This window comes from Trichechus manatus, unplaced genomic scaffold (assembly GCF_000243295.1).
Source record: "Trichechus manatus latirostris isolate Lorelei unplaced genomic scaffold, TriManLat1.0 scaffold00166, whole genome shotgun sequence".
NCBI classification, from domain to species: domain Eukaryota; kingdom Metazoa; phylum Chordata; class Mammalia; order Sirenia; family Trichechidae; genus Trichechus; species Trichechus manatus.
This window is the reverse complement of record NW_004444102.1, coordinates 3,166,922-3,180,884: the sequence shown is the minus strand read 5'-3', so window position 1 is coordinate 3,180,884 and position 13,963 is coordinate 3,166,922. Positions and strand designations below refer to the sequence as shown.

The window sequence follows — 13,963 nt, the reverse complement described above, 5'->3', positions numbered from 1 at the left end:
GCTGCCCTAGACACACAGAATGGCCAGAGGAGGCCAGAGAAGACAGGGCCAGTGGGGCATCTGGGAGGACATGCTGGGCTTTAGCCTCAGGATTTTGCCCTAACAATCTAGGTCATCTGCCTGTGCACTTTAGACTCTCATTGTGTCTACTATGGGAAGGCTGAAAGCTTTAAGTAAGGCTGAAGCCCTTGGGTCCCTGGGTGGTACAGATGGTTCACAGGTTCAGCTGCTAACCAAAAGGCTGAAAGTTCCAGTCCACCCAGAGGCTCCTCAGAAGAAAGGCCTGGTGATCTACTTCCGAAAAATCAGCCATTGAAAACCCTATACAGCACTGTTGTAGTCTGACACACCTGGGATCCCATGAGTCAGAGTCGACTCAATAGCAATCAGTAGAATTGCAGCTCAGTCGCTGCCCTTGTTCAGGCCATGGCCATCCTCTTGGGAAAGATGGAGAATGTGGAAAGATGTCTGGAAGACATTCCTGTTGCACAGTCTGAAGCGATGAGGACCATAAGAGGAATGTTAACACAAACTTTGTGTTATGCTTCTGTTAGAGGTCAATTCCATTTCAGAATTATTCCCACTGTTTTTAATTGAATTGAATATAGATATTTCTTTTTTCTAAAACTTGATTTATACCAAGTTGGTATATATCTGTTAATGAATTATATGCAGTCATGCATATGTCTGATTAATAAATTCATTCCTGTGATGAGTTTTATTTTATAAGTTGAAGCTCCCCAAATGGAAAATTTGCTTCTTATCTTCTCTTTCTCTCGCTCATGACCAAAATACTGGCTGTAACAATATTTACTATTATAAGAAATAACACTGGCTACATACTATATGAAGGAGCCTGGAGGCTGCTAACCAAGCGGCCAGTAGTTCAAACTCACCAACCACTCTGCGGGAGAAAGATGTAGCAGTCTGCTTCCGTAAAGATTATAGCATCGGAAACCCTTTGGGGCAGTTCTAGTCTGTCCTGTAGGGTCGATACGAGTCAGAATCTACTCGATGGCAATGGGTTTGGTTTTTGGTTTACATACTATATGATCCTTTGACAGTAAAAGACAGCATAAGAAAGAGTTCTATATAAATGGAAGATTCACAGGAGATTTCCGTGTGAGTCCCCTAAAGTATGATTTTATTACACTCATTTAGTCACCGAGTTCATCCCATGTGTTAGTGCTGTGGTAGGTGTAAGGTAGGCAGTACTGAGCAAAGCTAATACATCCCTGCACCATAACGTGTATTAAATATTTGTATGAACATTCATTATACAAATCAACATGCAAATACATAATTTTAATTTTGGCTATGCATATAACTATCATCCAGTATTCAAAATTAATGAACACTTATTGAATGCCTTCTAGATGTGAGGCACCAAGGAAAGTGAATAAAACTCAGACCAGTATTCAAGTCTTAAAACCCAATTAGAGGACCTGTACCACTTCTCCTACCCACTGCTTGTGAGCTTCACGCTGTGCGCCTGATGGCCTTCCACCTGAGGCTGCCCTTCATGCGACTCTGCCAGTGCTTCTCCTATGCCTAATGGCTGCTAAGAGGTGCTCTTGAGAAGAGCCGGCACCAGCCCTGGGCTGTCTGAGCCTTCCACAAGCAGGCCTTCGAGTATATCTCCATTGCCCTGCACATGAATGAGGACAAGAAAGAAGGAGAAAGAGCAAACTATGGAATGGTGTAAGAAAGTACTGAAGAACTACAAAAAGGAATAGCTGTCATAGTTACAGGACAAGGAGAATGTGAGAAAGAGCTAGGTGCAGGTTAAAAGGATGACTAGTTTGGTTATGGCTAAGGACCATTTACAACTTCTAGAGAAGCTGCAACCAGTTTTATAATTTTCCAAGTGACAAACGGACATCTATAATGACAATACTAATTTGACATGTCACAGTGAACATCTCTAGTCAGAAAGTGGAGCTGTTCCAAAAAGGAAAGATCCCTTAACACACCCTAGTCATTCGCTGCCTTGTTCAAAAACTGTTATGAAAACTAGATCCACAGGTGTTTCAGGCCACCACAGAGCACCTTGTTGCAGCAGGTTATCCATGGTTTCTGGAGTGAGACAAGGGCCTGGTCCTCACTCTGCAACTCATAAGGGTTCTCCAAAAACAACTACAACAAATAAGTCTTCTACCCCTCCATATGCTGCTCAGAAGAAGAAAGACTTGAAGAATTTTAGGAATGTGGACAGCAACCTTGCTAACCTTATAATGAATGAAATTATAGACAATGGACCAGCTGTTAAATCTGTTAATATAGCTGGGCGAGAGCTGGCAAAACAAGCATTACAGAAAGCCAAACATAAGGAAAATACTAGCCCAAAAGACTAAGGGACCAAATGAACCAGAGGCTCCATCGGCCTGAGACCAGAAGAACTGATGGCATCTGGCTACCACCAATGACTGCCCTGACAGGGAACACGACAGAGAATCCGGGACAGAACAGGAGAAAAATGTAGAGGAGAACTCAATTCACATAAAAAGACCAGACTTAATGATTTGACAGAGACTAGAGGAACCCCCAAAATTATGGCCCCCGGACACTCTGTTAACCCAGAACTGAAACCATTCCTGAAGCCCACTCTTCGAAGATTAGACAGGACTATGAAACAAAAAATAGTACACGTGAGGAGTGTGCTTCTTAGTTCAATCAGATATACGAAACCAAATGGGCAGCTCCTGTTCAAAAGCAGGATGAGAAGGCAGGAAGGGATAGGAACTGATTGAACTGACACAGAGAACCTGGGGTAGAAAGCAGAAGTGTGCTGTCACATTGTGGGGACTGCAGCTAATGTCACAAAACAATATGTGTATAGATTTTTGTATGAGAAATTAACTTGAGCTGTAAACTTTCACCTAAAGCACAATAAAAATCAATAATAATAAAAAAAATTGCAAGAAATTGTTATTCTTCTTTGTCTGAGTCCTGAGTTGTTCACAGGGCTTAGAGCTCCTGCCAGAGGACTGTTATTCTTTGGTCCACCTGAAAATGGAAAAACGATGCTGGCTAAAGCAGCAGCTGCAGAGTCCAATGCAACCTTCTTTAAGTGCTACATGTTTGATGTCAAAATACTTGGGATAAGGGGAGAAATTGGTGAGCACTCTTTTTCTGTGGCTCAAGAACATCAGCCTTCTATAATTTTTATAGATGAAGTTGACAGCCTTTTGTGTGAAGGAAGAGAAGGAGAACATGATGCTAGTAGATGTCTGAAAACTAAATTTCTAGCAGAATTTGATGGTGTACAAACTGCTGGAGATGACAGAGTACTTGTAATGGGTGCAACTAACAGACCACAAGAGCTTTATGAGGCTGTTCTCAGGTGTTTTGTCAAACAGGTATATGTGTCTTTACCAAATAAGACAAAACTACTTCTACTTAAAAATCTGTTATGTAAACAAGGAAGCCCATTGACCCAAAAAGTACTACCACAACTCACTAGAATGACTGGTGAATACTTGGGAAGTGATCAGACAGCTTTGGCAAAAGATGAAGCACTCTGGCCTATCTGAGAACTGAAACCAGAGCAGGTGAACAATGTGTCTGCCAGTGAGATGAGAAATATCTGATTATCTTATCTCTCTGACTTCTTGAAAAAGATAAAACTCAGTGTAAGCCCTCAAACCTTAGAAGTCTGCATACGTTGAAACAAGGACTTTGAGGATTCCACCTGTGATGATTAAGGTTGTGTGTCAGCTTGGCTGAACCATGATTCTCAGTGGTTTGTTAGTTATGTAATGATGTAGTTTGGCAATTATGTAATGATGTAATTTGGCAGTTATATAATGATGTAGTTATCCTCCATGTTGTGATATAATGTAATCACCTCCATGATGTGATCTAATGTGATCAGTCAATCAGTTGAGAGGGGAGTTTCCTCACGGGTGTGGCCTGCATCCAATATAAAATGGACGTTCTGGCAAAGCTCTCTGGCTTTTGCTCGCTGTGGATCCTTCTTCTGGATCATTATCATCTGATCTCCAGTTCTTGGGACTTGAGTCAGCAGCCTGCCGAATTGCCTACTGGTCTTGGGATTCATCGGTCTCTGTAGCCTGCTATCTTTCCTGCTGATCTGGGGTTTGTCAGCCCCTGCAGTTACATGAGTCAGGAGAAGCTTCCAGCCTGACAGCTGACCCACATGATCTTCAATGAGTAGCTAGTTACCAGCTACAGAAAATCAGCCTAAGTTTACAGGAATTTTCAGTGCCACAATTATTTGTGCACTAAACTTGAAGATGAACCAGAAAACAAATTTAAATAAAGTACACAATACGATTGAAATATTTTGTTGTTTAAGGCCTCCTTACCTTGATGGTCGTGGTTATCCCAGTGGGTGCTGTAAGAGCACAGCAAAAATGGATTACGGTCTTCTCAGCCAATATAACCATAATGTAAATAATAATTTGTATATTGTGTTGCAGATGAAAATATTCCACAGACAGCAAATGGTAGAAGACAAAAGGGCCTTTTGTTCATTTTTCTTCTGACATCTTTTCTTAATATTGTCACATTTTTCCTATTTTCCTTTCCTACTGTTGTCTTAACTATGGGTGTTTAGAATGCCAAACACTACAACTTACATAGTTTTTTTCTTCTCCTTTACAAGTTCAATGTGTCAAATGTAACTTTTTCCTATGTCATGTAGGAAAAGTTTATTTTGAGAGTTTTTTCTTCTCCATAAATCTACACATATTAAATAATTATTATGTTCTTATAAATTTGTTTTTCTATTACCTTGCTACCAAACAATTTAGAAAACAATATGAAATCAACAAAGCAAATCTGATAAAATAGAGAAGATCTGAATGTTTGAGTTGTTCTGCCATATAATATGTAGACCAATCTTCATGTTACCTGCAGTATTTTTTCTTTTATTTGTCAAAAATCTGTTGTAGACTGTTTATGTATTCCTGATTGAATTAATTTTCTGCTAGAATTACTCTTAATAATTAAAAGAATCAAATTAACCACTCTAAAAGTGAGTTTAGTGCAAAAAAAGAGAAATACTGGGAGCTAAGACATTTCTAATTTATTGCTTATTACTTCCTTACTTTTTACAGAAATACAAGCCAGTGGAACTGCCATCTTTTATTTATAATTACTAATCTCTTCAATGAAACTTTAAAAAGTTACTGAATTTTTATATATCACATATATTTTAAAGATTTCTTAACTTCACTTTATTAACTCAAAAGTTCTAGTTTGTCAATCTGCTTTTTTCCCCCCAAAATGTAAAGTAATTCTGTTTCTTGTTTGTATAAATATGCTTGGATTTTTGTTATAAAATTGTCACTGTAGGAATTAGGCACTCATATCATGGCCTTTAAATATTGTAATAAAGGCAGATGGGTATTTGCCCTTAGTTTGCTGGTTAAAAGTTTGTTTAAGGAATTTGTCTTTGGTGCTTAAATGATGTTATGAAAATGTCAAGGATGGAAAAAATATTTTTGTATTACTAAGAATTTTCATTTAGGAAAACATCTTTGATTTTGCCATAATATGTTAAAATCAAGAACTTGCCCCTACTAGACAGAATTTTATAAATACATACATTCTTGTTATTTTACCCTCGTTCTTCTAAATAGGGAAGATGTGTGATTTCTTAGGATATTGCACTGCTTGTAGCCATCACTTAAATCACACCCCTTCTCATTGAGACTTGAGAACTTCCTAGATCATTAAAATGAAAGTTGAGATAAATACAAAAAAAATTTTAAAACCAGGCCTATGCATATTTTAGATTGAGTAGTGTCTTTTTAAAGTCTCAAACATTAAGACATCATTTATAAAATATTAATAATGAAAGGTGGAAATGAGTATACATGATGACAAGAACTGGGAAAATTCCAAATTAAAGCATTTTCAGTAAACCTCGTAATTAAATTTTGTATTTTCATTTAGACAGGGATTAACATTATTGATACTTGAAAAACTGGCCAACTGTATTAAAGGGGGCTATACGCTTTTAGATCAACTTTTAAAATATAATGTCCTTTAAAAATACCGTAATTCTATCTGCAGTAATCTAATGTAGCTCACTATTTTTATTTGAAAAAAAAATTAGATGACAAAGATTTCAAATGTTAAAAGTCAAGTTAATATTGTCATAAGCATTGAGTCAGAAAATTATATTACTGTTAGGCTATCCATCCACATATAGAAGTTATTTTTCTTTCTTGATCAAATATGAAGTTGAATTTTGTGCTAGAGAACGATTTTCTATTACTTACTATGACCAAGTTTTATTTTAAGTTGTGTTTCTTTGCTAGAAGGCCCATGAAAATAAAATGATGATACAGTAGGAGGTGAGGGATTGGTGATTTTACATTAATCCCTGAGTCATATTACTTCCTAAAATATAATGCTTAAACATTAAGTGTTATGGGTCCTTAATTTTTTATATGGTATAGCTTTGTAAACTAAATTAAAACTTATTAATGTACTGAAGTTTGGGCAAAGGGAAAGAATAAAAATCTTTCAAGATATTTATGAGTAAAAGCTTATTTAAGACAGTCTGCCCACTGAGGTAATTAGATTTCTGACTTGTAGATATGCATTTTACTGGGGAAGAATTGGAGGAAAAGCAGATACTAGAATGCTAATTTAAAAAAATATACAGCAGTCTTTGTTTATAGTGTAAAATTCTTTATATTTTGTGCAAATACTAATTCTTTTGGTAGAGTGAACCATTTTAAGTTTGTTTTTGGACTCTGAGTCAATGGATTTTCCTTTAAATGATTGTCTCAATTTTATTCTGGTATTTTGTACTTTTCTTGGAAAGAAATGAATTAAAGAGTTCAGCTGTATAAAAAGAATTTTTTTTTCCTAATGGATTGGAAATAATAAACTTAAAATTATTAGTGATATAGAACTACATATTTACATTGTTTTAAAGCATAGAAAAATTAAGGAGAGCAGAAAAATTGAAGACAATGCCTAAACATATGGTGGTTTTTGTGTCTGGGAGGGTGGATGTCAAGGTTCTCTAGAGAAACATAGCCAGCAATGTCTATATCTATGCATGTATGTGTACAGGCTGGAGACTTCTGCAGGCTTGCATCCCAAAATTTGTAGCTCAGGCAATGAGAAGAGTGAAGAGTAAGAGTGTGCTGGCAAAATGTCTATTTATGGGCTGGAGGTGGAACACACCCTAGGGAAACTACCTTTTTGCTCTTCAACTGACTGATTGAGGCTTGCCTACTTTATGGAAGGTGATTTGCTTTATTAGAGGTCTACTGATTTAATCCCATGTAACTACTTTATGACAAAACTAGATAAATGTTTCACCAAATGTCTTAGTTATCTAGTGCCGCTACAACAGAAATACCACAAGTGGATGGTTTAACAAACAGAAATTTATTTTCTCACAGTTTAAGAGACTAGAAGTCTGAATTCAGGGTGCAGGCTCTAGGGGAAGTCTTTCTCTGTCAACTCTGGAGGAAGGTCCTTGTCTTTGCAGCTTGTTTCCTGTTTCCTTGGAGATCTCCATGTGTCTTGGCATCTGTCTTCCCTGATCTCTTCTCTGCTCTCTTGTTTAATATCTTTTATATCTCAAAAGAGATTGACTCAAGATACACCCTACAGTAACCCTGCCTCATTAACATGACTAAGACAACCCATTTCCAAATGATATTTTAAACATAAGCATAGAAGTTAGGATTTACAACGCATATTTTTGGGGGACACAATTCAACCTATAGCATTCTACCCTTTGGCCTCCCAAAATTCATGTCCTTGCCATACACAAAATACATGCACCCCATCACTTCATCCCAAAAGTCTTAAATTCACTCCAAGTCCAAAATCTCATCTTCTGAGTTAACTAAATCAAATATAGGCAAAATTTTAAGCATATTCCATCCTGAAGCAAAATTCCTTTTCATCTGTGAACATGTGAAATCTAGATTACAAATTATCTGTTTCCAAAGTACAATGGTGAAACAGGCACAAGCTAGACATTTCCACTACAAATGGAAGAAATTGGAGGGAAAGAAGTGATAATGGGCATCAAGTAAGTCCAAAACCCAGAAGAACAATTTACATCAGCTCTCAAGGCTTAAAAATAATCCTCTGTTTTCTGAGACCATCTGGACAATGGTCTACCCTCCAATTTCTGGGTGTTGACCATGCCCTCTGGATTCTGGGTACAGCCCCTTGGCCCTGGGCTTAAGTTTCTCCTTCCAGGCCCAGCGGGATGGCAAACCTGCTCCCTCAGCTTTGGGCAGCCCCATTATCCTAGTCCATCTGTTGTGACTATATCCCACCCCCTCAGCCCGGACAGTCCCCATTCTTCTGGCTTTTGGGCATGGCAGCCCTGCCCTTCAGCTATGGGAAGCAGTCCCATCCCCCTGGCGTACCTTAATGACAGCCCCACACACCAGAACAAAAGATGGAGAAGATCCAACTGTTTGAAACCTAGGAGGCTGTGGCCCCACCCTTTGAAACCAAGAAGACCCTGCTTCCCATACTCCTTCCAACAGTTCTGCTGATCTCCCAGCTGCTCCAGAGATGGTTCTTTTCTTTTCTTTTCTTGGTGGATAACAGATGTAGCTCCTTTGACCCATTTCCTGCCTGTAGAATTCCAAGAAACAGACAGCATTCTTTCCTTTCATTCTTTTTCTGTCCCCTTCAGTCCAATTTTATGGGTTTTCTGCTGTGGTAGTTGGTTACATACATCAGTCACAGGCTTAATCTCTTTAACAAAAGATTGTGTAACCACGTCCTTGGTAAACATTCTAGGAAATGTGTTTGTAGTTTGTACAACAGAATTTTCCAAATTTGCAAGTTCTGTTTTCATTTTGCACAGCTCATTTTTAAGTCATCTCTTTCCTCTCACATTCTGCTATAAGCAACAAGAAGAAACCATGTGGCGTCTTTAAGATATTGCTCAGAAATCTTCTCAGCCAAGTATACAAGTTCATCACTTACAAGTTCTACATTCCACCAAAAATTTTAATACAATTCAGACAAGTTCTTTGCCACTGCATAAAATGCATTGCGCTTCTTCCATTGTCCAAACACATGTTCATCAATTTCTTTTAAAGCATCACCAGAATCACATTTAATGTCCACATTTCCAGCAACATTGTATTGCTGGTGTCATATGTATTCTCTAAGATGATAGAAACTTTGTCTATTGCTCTCTTCAATTCATTCTGAGCCCTTGACAGAATTGTCTTTGATGTCCACAGTTCTACCAATAGTCTCTTCAAGGCAATCTAGGCTTTTATTATTAGGCACCTTAGAACTCTTCCAACCTCCACCCATTACCCAATTCCAAAACCATTTCCACACTGTAGGTATCTGTTAGAGCAGTACCGCACTCTTTCAGTATCAAATTCTGTCTTAGTTGTCTAGTGATACTATAACAGAAATACCACAAGTGGATGGCTTTAGCAAACAGAAATTTATTTTCTCACAGTTTAGGAGAATAGAAGTCTGAATTTAGGGTGTCAGCTCTAGGGGAAGACTTTTTGTCTCTGTTGTCTCTGGAGGAACGTCCTTATCTATTCAGCATATTTCCTGGTTCCTTGAAGATCTCCTTTGTCTTGACATCTATCTTACGCCATCACTCCTCTGCTCACTTGTTTAATCTCTTTTATATCTGAAAAGAGATTTGACTCAAGATATACTCTACACTAATCCTGCCTCATTAACATAATAAAGACAACCCATTCCCAAATAAGATTATAACCACAGACATAGAAGTTAGGATTTACAACACATATTTTTGGGAGACACAATACACCAAACAACTGGTCACTATAGCTTCACTAAATTGATTCATAACCATCACAATGGGCTATTACTATATCTTCTATCTTATCATATATTCAACATTTTCTATAAAATTCACGTTTCTTGATTGAATTATAAGAACTATCATAGAATCTGGGAATGCAGTGCCATATAAAAGGTGAAGATAATAAGTAGAGAATGTTATCAGTTAAAGCAGAGACAGTCAAAAGCCAATGTGTAATGGATGAAGTGATATTACAAATTGAGAAAGTGATTTACAAGTTGGTAAAAGGCAAATTGATATATCTTGAAATGATAGTGAGGTCAATAAATGAAAGAGGAGGAAGCCACATTACAAATATGAGGCTCAACATGTAGAAAGGATCTGAGACTAGATTTTTAATTAGCAGGACCAAAATGCCTTCAATAGAGTTTCAAGGGCACGTAAAAGAACAGTTGGAGATGCTTCTGGGAAGGTAGGTTGAGGCTAGCTTGTGGAGGCCCCCAAAAAGTTGTGGTATTCTAAACAGTGGAGAATCCTTTGGGATTTGAGAAAGTTATCTGGATTAGTGTTTATTTATATAATTGTAGAAATAAATTTAAAAAATGGATTAGAGGTAGGGGTGAGCAGGGTTTAAGTCACCAACACTGGATACTGTAAGAAAGTTGAATTTCCCTGATTTAATGTGAGGGAATCCAAACAGAAGAGTAGCACCACGACTGAAAAGGAGTAAATAGATGTAAAAATTGTGATATCCAAGTATACTGGTAGTGTGAGAGGAAGCAGTCAAAGCTGATTTCAATACATTCAGCCTGAGTGACACAGACAGTGCAGTGTCTTAGAAAGAACAGAGAAGTCCAGAACATTGTCATGATTGTTAAAAGAAGAACAGGAGAGGAAGCAAATAACCCGTATAAGAAATGAGATGGGTAATATCACAACAGATCCAACTGAAATTAAAATAATCATACCAGAATACTATGAAAAATTGTACGCTAACAAATTTGAAAACCTGAAGAAATGGACTAGTTTCTAGAAACTCACTACCTACCTAAACTAACACAAACAGAGGTAGAACAACTAAATAAACCCATAACAAAAGAAGAGATTGAAAAGGTAATTAAAAAACTCCCAACAAAAAAAGCCCTGGCCCAGACGGCTTCACTGGAGAATTTTACCAAACTTTAGAAGAAGATTTAACACCACTACTACTAGAGTTATTTCAGAGCATAGAAAAGGATGGAATACTCCCAAACTCATTCTATGATACAAAAACCAGGTAAAGACACCACAATAAAAGAAAATTACAGACCAATATCCTTCATGAACATTGATGCAAAAATCCTCAACAAAATTCTAGCCAGTAGAATTCAGCAACATATCAAAAAAATAATTCACCATGATCAAGTGGGATTTATAACAAGTATGCAGGGATGGTTCAACATTATAAAAACAATCAACATAATCCATCACATAAATAAAACAAAAGACAAGAACCATATGATCTTATCAATTGATGCAGAAAAGGCATTTGACAACGTCCAACACCCATTCATGATAAAAACTTTCAGCAAAATAGAAATAGAAGGGAAATTCCTAAATACAAGTAAGGGCATTTATACAAAGCCAACAGCCAACATCATCCTAAATGGAGAGACTTTTAAAGCATTCCCCTTGAGAACAGGAACCAGACAAGGATGCCCTTTATCACCACTCTGACTCAATATTGTGCTAGAAGTCCTAACCAGAGCAATTAGGCTAGAAAAAGAAATAAAGGGCATCCAAATTGGTAGGAAAGAAGTAAAAGTATCTCTATTTGCAGATGATATGATCTTATACACCGAAAACCTCAAAGAATCCACAAGAAAACTACTGGAACTAATAGAAGATTTCAACAAAGTATCAGGATACAAGATAAACGTACAAAAATCAGTTGGATTCCTTTACACCTACAAAGAAAACCTCCAATAGGAAATCACCAAATCAATACTATTTACAATAGCCTCCAAGAAGATAGAATACTTAGGAATAAATCTAACCGGAGACATAAAAGACCTATACAATGAAAACTACAAGACACTACTGCAAGAAACCGAAAGAGACCTGCATAAGAGGAAAAACATACCTTGCTCATGGATAGGAAGACTCAATATTGTGAAAATGTCAACTCTACCCAAAGCAATCTACAGATACAATGCAATCCCAATCCAAATTCCAATGACATTTTTTAATGAGATGGAGAAACAAATCATCAACTTCATCTGGAAAGGGAAGAGGCCCCAGATAAGTAAACCATTACTCAAGAAGAAGAACAAAGTGGGAGGCCTCACACTACCTGATTTTAGAACATATTATACTGCCACTGAAGTCAAAACAGCCTAGTACTGGTACAACAACAGATACATAGACCAAATGGAACAAAATTGAGAATCCAGACATAAATTCATTCATCTATGAGCAGCTGATATTTGACAAAGGCCCAAAGTCTGTTAACTGGGGAAAAGACAGTCTCGTTAACAAATGGTGCTAACATAACTGGATATACATCTGCAAAAAACTGAAACGAGACCCATACCTCACACCATGCACAAAAACTAACTCAAAATGGATCAAAGACTGAAATATAAAATCAAAAATGATAAAGATCACGGAAGAAAAATTAGGGACAACACTAGGAGCCCTAATACGTGGCATAAACAGAATAAGAACCATAAGTAACAAGCACCAGAAGAGAGACTAGATAACTGGGAGCTCCTAAAAATCAAACACTTATATTCATCAAAACACTTCACCAAAAGAGTAAAAAGACAACCTACAGACTAGGAAAAAATTTTTGGCTACAATAAATCCAATCAGCGTCTAATCTCTAAAATCTACAAGATAGTGCAAAACCTCAACAACAAAAAGATAAATAACCCAATTAAAAAAATTGGCAAAGGATATGAACAGGCACTTTGCCAAAGACTTTCAGGCGGCTAACAGACACGCGTATAAATGCTCGGACTTCCGGGTAACATGGCGCTATAGTCAGAAGCACCATGCCATCCCTCAGCAGCAAAGATCAGAAAAACTAAGTTAAACAGAGTCACACATCAGTCCTGAAACCCTAAGCATCAAATGAAGAGATTAAGAACTCAGCCAAGCACCAAACAGAATAAGAAACTGACCGCGAACAGAGCACAAAGAGAGATACATGCAGAGGTCCCCTATGAGCTACTGCAGCACGGATCCACCATCTTGCACTCCTATTGGAGATCAGCGAACAGGAGGTACCAGAAAGCAGCTTCACAGAGCTTCCAGCAGGAGACAGAAAAACCGGTAACCCACGATATAGGCTTTCCCACCCTCCGCCACCCTTCTTCAGCCCCACTTAGCCTCCTCTGCTTTCTGCAGCCACAGTCTATTGGCCTGGAAGCACGAGGTTCCCCCTACTGCCACTTGGATTCCACTCATCTGCACTGTCCAGCTCCCTGAGTGACATTTGTTGGCCACTTGTGTTGCTTTTTTCCACTTCTTTAGATGTCTTCCTTACTTCTCACAGCCTCCCCCTCCTTTCTCTCAAAGACCTGGCTTCGTGCACCATCTTTACTTCTTCCTGAAAGGCAAAACACGGTTTGACTGTGAAACTGCTTCCCACCACACTGGTGGGACCCCCGGGGCTTTTTTGTTTGTTTGTTTGTTTGTTTGCTCTGATTTGTTCTGTTTTGATTTGTTTGTTTTCTTTTTCTTTTCTCAGCTTGGGAGCCCCTTCTAACCAGGCAGTACCGTGCGGCTTGGAACCTAATCTGTTATCAGCACAGACGCACAAGGACACCCCTGGGGGCATTTCTTTTTTCTTCATTTTTTTTTCATTCCTTTGTTTAGTTTTCTTTTCTCTTTTATTCCCTTTTTGTCTTCCCTCATTTCCAGTTTCTCAATTTATTCATTTTTTTCTTTTACCCTTTTTCTTTTGTTTTTCTTTTTTTTTTTCCCCGTTTCTCAGTCTCTCATCTCTCTACTCCAATAGCAAGATGGCTTACCAGTCTTTTTAGTTTGTGTGTGTTTTTGGCTCCTGTTCCTCTCGCCTCTCTCTCATCTTTCCCATACCCATCTTAGCTCCACACATCACAATCTACCTCCTCCTTCATGCCTACCTGCACTGTGCACTGAACATCACACTCCAAAGCAGCACAGGCATGGCCTACTGGAACCTGCCCTGCACTG

At 38.0% G+C, this 13,963-nt stretch overlaps 1 pseudogene; it reads left to right on the top strand.

Moving 5' to 3' along the window:
• Window positions 1–426: 426 nt before the first annotated feature.
• Window positions 427–3,704, top strand: LOC101355555 (spastin-like; annotated as a pseudogene).
• Window positions 3,705–13,963: the final 10,259 nt, after the last annotated feature.